Genomic DNA, 5,792 nt, shown 5'->3' on the forward strand with positions numbered 1-5,792 from the left:
CGTCTACCTATCGAGCGTCTGTGCGATCATGCAGCCAACACAACACAACCATGTAACAACTTTACATGATCGCGTAGCATTTAGCTATGCGATCATTTAGCAGATGCTACACGATCGTATAGAAAATTATACACGAGCGCATAGCAAAATCTAAACGATTGTTTAGCTCAAGCTACACGATGCGTCCACTGTTTCATATTCTCCATCCAAACGCCTGCAACCTTCACTTCTGAAGCTTCACTATCAACTCAAAACTAAAACGAATATAGACTCGATTGCAAGTTTAATGCCCAAAAACGCAGGGGCCCTTATAAATGAACTTTTGTAACTTAAACAGAAATCCAAAAATAGAGATTACTACCCCGAAACATGCATCAACAACCATCCACATACATTTAACAGTTAAACGCAATGCAGAACTTAAAACCCACAAAAAATTGTAAACGATTTCAATACAGAAATGAAATTTGGAATCAGAACTATAACCTGGCTCTGATACCAATTGAAGGAACTCGTTTACAAGGAGATCTATGAGCGAAAGCGGATCGTCCAAATCCTATTTTGATTGAAAACACAAATTTACAGTAAACATACAGATTATGAATTCTAAATAAAATTGCTTTTTAAACAACAAAAAGGGTTCAAGTAATTATACCTTTGAAGAACACTTTTTCTCATACAACCCTCGAACAGTCATGAACTCTCCAAACAACAAGTACTCGAACACAAAAACCTTGAAGACTTTCTTCAAGAAATTCACGAACCAAGGTATACACAACCACTTGGATTCCTTGGTATACTCGGGGTGGGAACCCAAGAGTTGGGGACTCTGACTATTTTGGTTAGGAGGCAGTTTGTGAGAGTTTGGAGGAGGAAGACGAATGAGGAAGAAGCACTATCGTATAGCAAAAAAAGTCTCAATCGTTTAGTCTCTATATATTTGTCGTGTAGATTTTTTTTTATGGAAAAATAAAATTATATTTTATTTATTCCATTTTGCCATAAAAACCAACTAACCATCCACTAAGGTGGTTAGAGAGAAAAGGGATTTATTATCCAAAATAATAAATAATATAAATAAATATAATAACCAACTTATCATATTATATTTATAACATTTAGTTTTAATATTGCATAGTATACAATATAAACTATAATTCTTTTTCTCTATTTTATGGCATTTAATATAAATCATATTTATATTAGCATTAACAACTATGAATCTCATTCATAGAAAGTATATTGAATCACATTCAAATATTTATTCCTCCAATTAAACAATAATGTATCAAATACATTATGTCAATTATATCATGTATAATTGAATCAATTTAATTATATCATATACAATTGAGTCAATTTAATTATATCATATATAATTAAATTCCCCCTTATTAATTTGAACAATTCAAATTAATCCAAAAACTGATTCTCAACTAAGTTCTTTTGAGCTACCAAGGGGACCTTATGAACCTGTAGCTTGAAGCTCGAATATACATGAATAATTAATTAAACTCTCTAATTACATTATTCACTATCTGTTAACTGTCGAACACTCCACTAAAGACCGACAGCTGCACTCTTCGCACTACACATATATTTATGTGCTCATTGGATATAATCAATCAATAGTACGATGACCCATCACAAATTGCTGTTAAGTACAGTTGGGCCAAATTATCGTTTTGCCCCTTGTAGTTACATCTAACTCCTTAAGTACCACTTATCCCTCTAATGAACAATAGATCATAGTCCTACTATAACTAAACCCCTCTTGGGCTAGGAGAGGGTGTGGCGTCACATTGTTTAAGACTCGGAATAAACCGTTAGGGAGTAATTTATCTACTTACCCCTGTTTCGAAGAAGGAGTGAATTCCATCTTGTGTAGCTGAGTTTCCAGCTCCCCAATCAGACAAATCCCCAAAATGGTAGGCTTGTTGAGTCGGCAATCTGGCCAATCTCACCCATACAAATCAAAGAACCGCCTTCATAGGCAGAAGTTCACAACTCACTCAGGATTAAGGTCATGTTACTTACGGTCATCCTAGTGAAATGAAAGTCTCTATTATGAACGACGTTATATAATGAGACTAAGCATTTCATGGTCCGGCCTTATACAAAATCTTTTGCATAGAATATCCCCACTTGCAGGTCTAATACATGAATGATCAGGATCAGATCATTTGTAGCACTTTACAACATTTGTAACATCTACAAAGCGAGCCATACTCGTAGTGTCCCTAGGATAAGGTACCCAACCTTATCCATATACTATAGACCATTTAGATTATCACTTAAATATAATCCACCTATATGTCTCCACATACATGTTTAAGTTACAATGATAACATCAGATCATTTAAGTTTATTGGTTTGTGGTTAATGCAACTTAAATATAACTTATTTTATAGACAAAGTGAATAAAATATCAAATATTATTAATCACATACAACTTTGTTCATACAAGGTTTACAAACTATAGAACCCTACGAGATTTTGGGCATCAACGCAAGCACCGACTTCCTAGGACTCACGCTAAGCCATTACTATAAATATGCATGCATGAAATTTAAAATGACATCTGTTCATAGCTTAATGAAAACCAAATGAATAACATAAATTAAATAATGTCATTAAAATCAAATAATTGAAATCCAAGTCACAGGGTACCCAACAAAATAAAATCATAAAAAAAAATCTAAAAAATTTCTTTAAAGTAAAAAATGCAAATACTAAAACTGTGAGATCCAAATATGAAGACTAGAAATTAAAACACGAAAAGAAAATCTTGAAATCATGAGCGGAAGCATATGGCTGGTCCTATAGCTCGACCTTGGATTCCGCTTGTCATTTGTCGGCACGTCCTTACCCTTACTTGAGAAAAATAAGCATGAAAAGGATGAGTATAAAATACTCAATAAGTAACCCCATTACCAGTGGTCAGGCTTCTTGAGTTTTATGTCCTAAAACTCGTGGTTTGTAAATATTAAAACTTATTCTGAGAATTTGATAAAGTAGTTGTTGAATATATTATTTTTTAGAAATCCAATAAACCTAAGTCCCTTGACTATTATATGAGTACTTGAACTTTATGTGGAGACATACAAGTGGATCAGGTTCGAGTTGTATGGTACCTTATTCTGGTAACACTATTGAATGTGACCTACTCTGTAATTATTACAAAGAGTTGTAAAATGGTACATACGAAGTGATCCTAATTCGTGCATGTTGAGACATGAGGAGTGGGGGTGTCCTGTGCAAATGAGTTTTGTGCAAGATCGGACCACTCAACCTGTCACTCTTACTTTATAATGTTGTTTACTATTTAAGACTGACTATTTTGAAGCGATGACCTAGGTAACTTAACCTTAATCCTGAGCTAACTATGAACTCTTGTTTGTTTGGAATTATCCTTTGATCTACAAATGGTGAGAGTAGACCAATTGCCTCTGCTCTAAGCTTACCATTTTGGGGATAAGACTGGATGAATAGCTAGAAACATAGAGTACAAGAGGGAATTCCTTCCTACCCGATTAAGTAGAGAGGTTTTTCCCTTCAAGTGCTAATTCTGGGTCTTGAACAAGAGGCCTCACCCTCTCATTGGCCTGAGAAGGATTCGATTTGTTGATTGGATCACAAATCAATTGTTCATTAGGGAATAAGTAGAACTTAAGGAACAAGAGGTAATTTTGGGGGTAAAATAGAGATTCGACCCGGTCGTTATTACGAGCAACCTATGAAGAGTTAACTTAATAATCATGGTTATATCGAGTGGACATAATATATCTACAGTGAGGGGAGTTCAGCTATGAGCTTTAGTGGAATTACTCATTAGTTAACGAATGGGGGTTAGATCGGACTAATGAGTTTAGTCAATTAATCTCGAATTGTTGGAGCCCATGATCTGTAGGTCCGCGAGGTCCCCATACTAGCTTGTAAATGGATAAGTTTTAGGGTAGCTTGAGAAATTAATTTGAAATGTTCAAATTAAATGGAACAAGAGAATAAATATTTAAATATGATTTAAATATATAAAGATCACTATTGTGCAAAAATTAATTTAAGAAAATAAAATTTTGAATTAAAATGATTTAAAGTCATTTTATGTTTTAAAAAGAAAATGAAAAAACGTTTTGCATGGTTGCACAAAATGGAAAATGAGTTTTCTCCATTACTATGATCTTCTCTACTTTGATTCTCCAAGCATGAGCTACAAGCCATGCACTCCATCTTTGCATATTCATTTAAATATATAAAGAAGATTGGAGTTGTTGGAGGAAAAAAAAAAAAGAATTTTGAGAGAAAATTTTCTGAAGAAGAAGCTGTCTTCTTTAGTTGGGCTGCTGTGAGATCCTTTTATTTCTTCACATCTTTAAGCTGTTCTTAAGTCCCACAACTCTGCCTAAAGTTCCAAGAGCATAGTAGGGAAGGCTTTGAGGTGGTTCATGTTGATATCAAGTAAAGACAGTAGCTGAACAGACATTTTCTTGGAGAGTTCATCAAAGGTATGTTCTGAAAACCCATTTTTTAAGAAGAGCATGCTTTAGTTTTTGCCAAATTAGTGAATTAGAATGCTTATAGATCCTTGATACTTCCGCTGCATGTTGTTTAACTCTTACAAGGCTAAGCATCTATGTCCTTTAGATGCAATCCTCTAGTGGGAAGTACATAATCCTCTAGTTATCATGGAACGACAAATAAATGACTAGTTGAGTCCACCCTACCGTAGTTTAAAAGTATCCACAACCTCTGGTGAATCTCGAAGAAAACACAAACCTCTGGTAAAGTATAGAAAGAGCTCACCACCTCTAGTGAATCCCGTAGGAAACACAAGCTCTGGTAAATCTTGAAGGAAACACAACCTCTGGTGAATCCCGAATGAAACACAACATCAAGTGAATCCCGAAGGGAATACAAACCTTTGGTGAATCCCGTAGGAAGTCACCGCCTCTAGTGGGTATCTAACAAGCGGTAAGTGCAACTATCACTAAATAAATATAACATGCATCATAAACATAGTCCCACAACATACAAATACAATCATCATGTTCACAGTTTATCCATCCAATCATATAAATAACTATAACATAGTCCATGCTAACATTCATAACATTTTGCATATATAATCAGGGCGACTCATTTAACCTCATGTAATTCAATACAATCAACCTCAAAATCCTCAAACAAAAGTTGAAATTTCATCGTCTGGCACACAGGCAGTTCCAATAGTAAGATTACTTACCTTAAAGTTAAATTTAGATGTTAATCCAAGCAAATAATCTCCAACAAAATAAATCCTGAATTAATTCCCCTGGCACCAAAACACAAGCACTCAATTTCAATCCTTGGAGCCGAAACCAAAACATACAAAATTTACTCCAACGATCACGAATCAACTTACCCAAACGAAGCTTGATCAGCAAATACTCTCAAGATTTCAACTCCAAAATCTCTCCTTAATTAAATTATAATTCTAATGGATGTCAACTTGGAACCTTCAAAGTACCAAAATTAAGCCAACATTTAATTCAATAATTAGTGGGTGCCAAGAAACCAACAAGAAGGACCACAAACCTTACCAATTCCTTGCTCGCTCTTATCTCGAACCAAATGGATAGTAGCGACCTTCCTTCCAAATCTCGTCCTAACATTAAACCGTGATGTCTATGGATAAATCAAAGTCAAAACTTAGTGGGCATCCCAAAATTCTTCAAGAAACTCAACCAAATAAAATTGATCTACCCCAAATCCAAAATCCAACAATACAGTGATGACCAAAATCTAAGCGGCAA

At 34.7% G+C, this 5,792-nt stretch overlaps 1 long non-coding RNA gene across 1 annotated transcript; it reads right to left on the reverse strand.

Annotated features, from left to right (window-relative positions):
* Positions 1-275: 275 nt before the first annotated feature.
* Positions 276-833, reverse strand: LOC150032871 (uncharacterized). Its single transcript, XR_016524214.1, has 2 exons — positions 656-833; positions 276-556 (listed from the first exon to the last, which is right to left on the reverse strand). It is a non-coding gene; the product is annotated as an uncharacterized LOC150032871 (long non-coding RNA).
* Between the last annotated feature and the right edge of the window lie 4,959 nt (positions 834-5,792).

This window comes from Benincasa hispida, chromosome 11, assembly GCF_027475165.1.
Source record: "Benincasa hispida cultivar pf3 chromosome 11, pf3_genome.v1.1, whole genome shotgun sequence".
Taxonomy (NCBI): domain Eukaryota; kingdom Viridiplantae; phylum Streptophyta; class Magnoliopsida; order Cucurbitales; family Cucurbitaceae; genus Benincasa; species Benincasa hispida.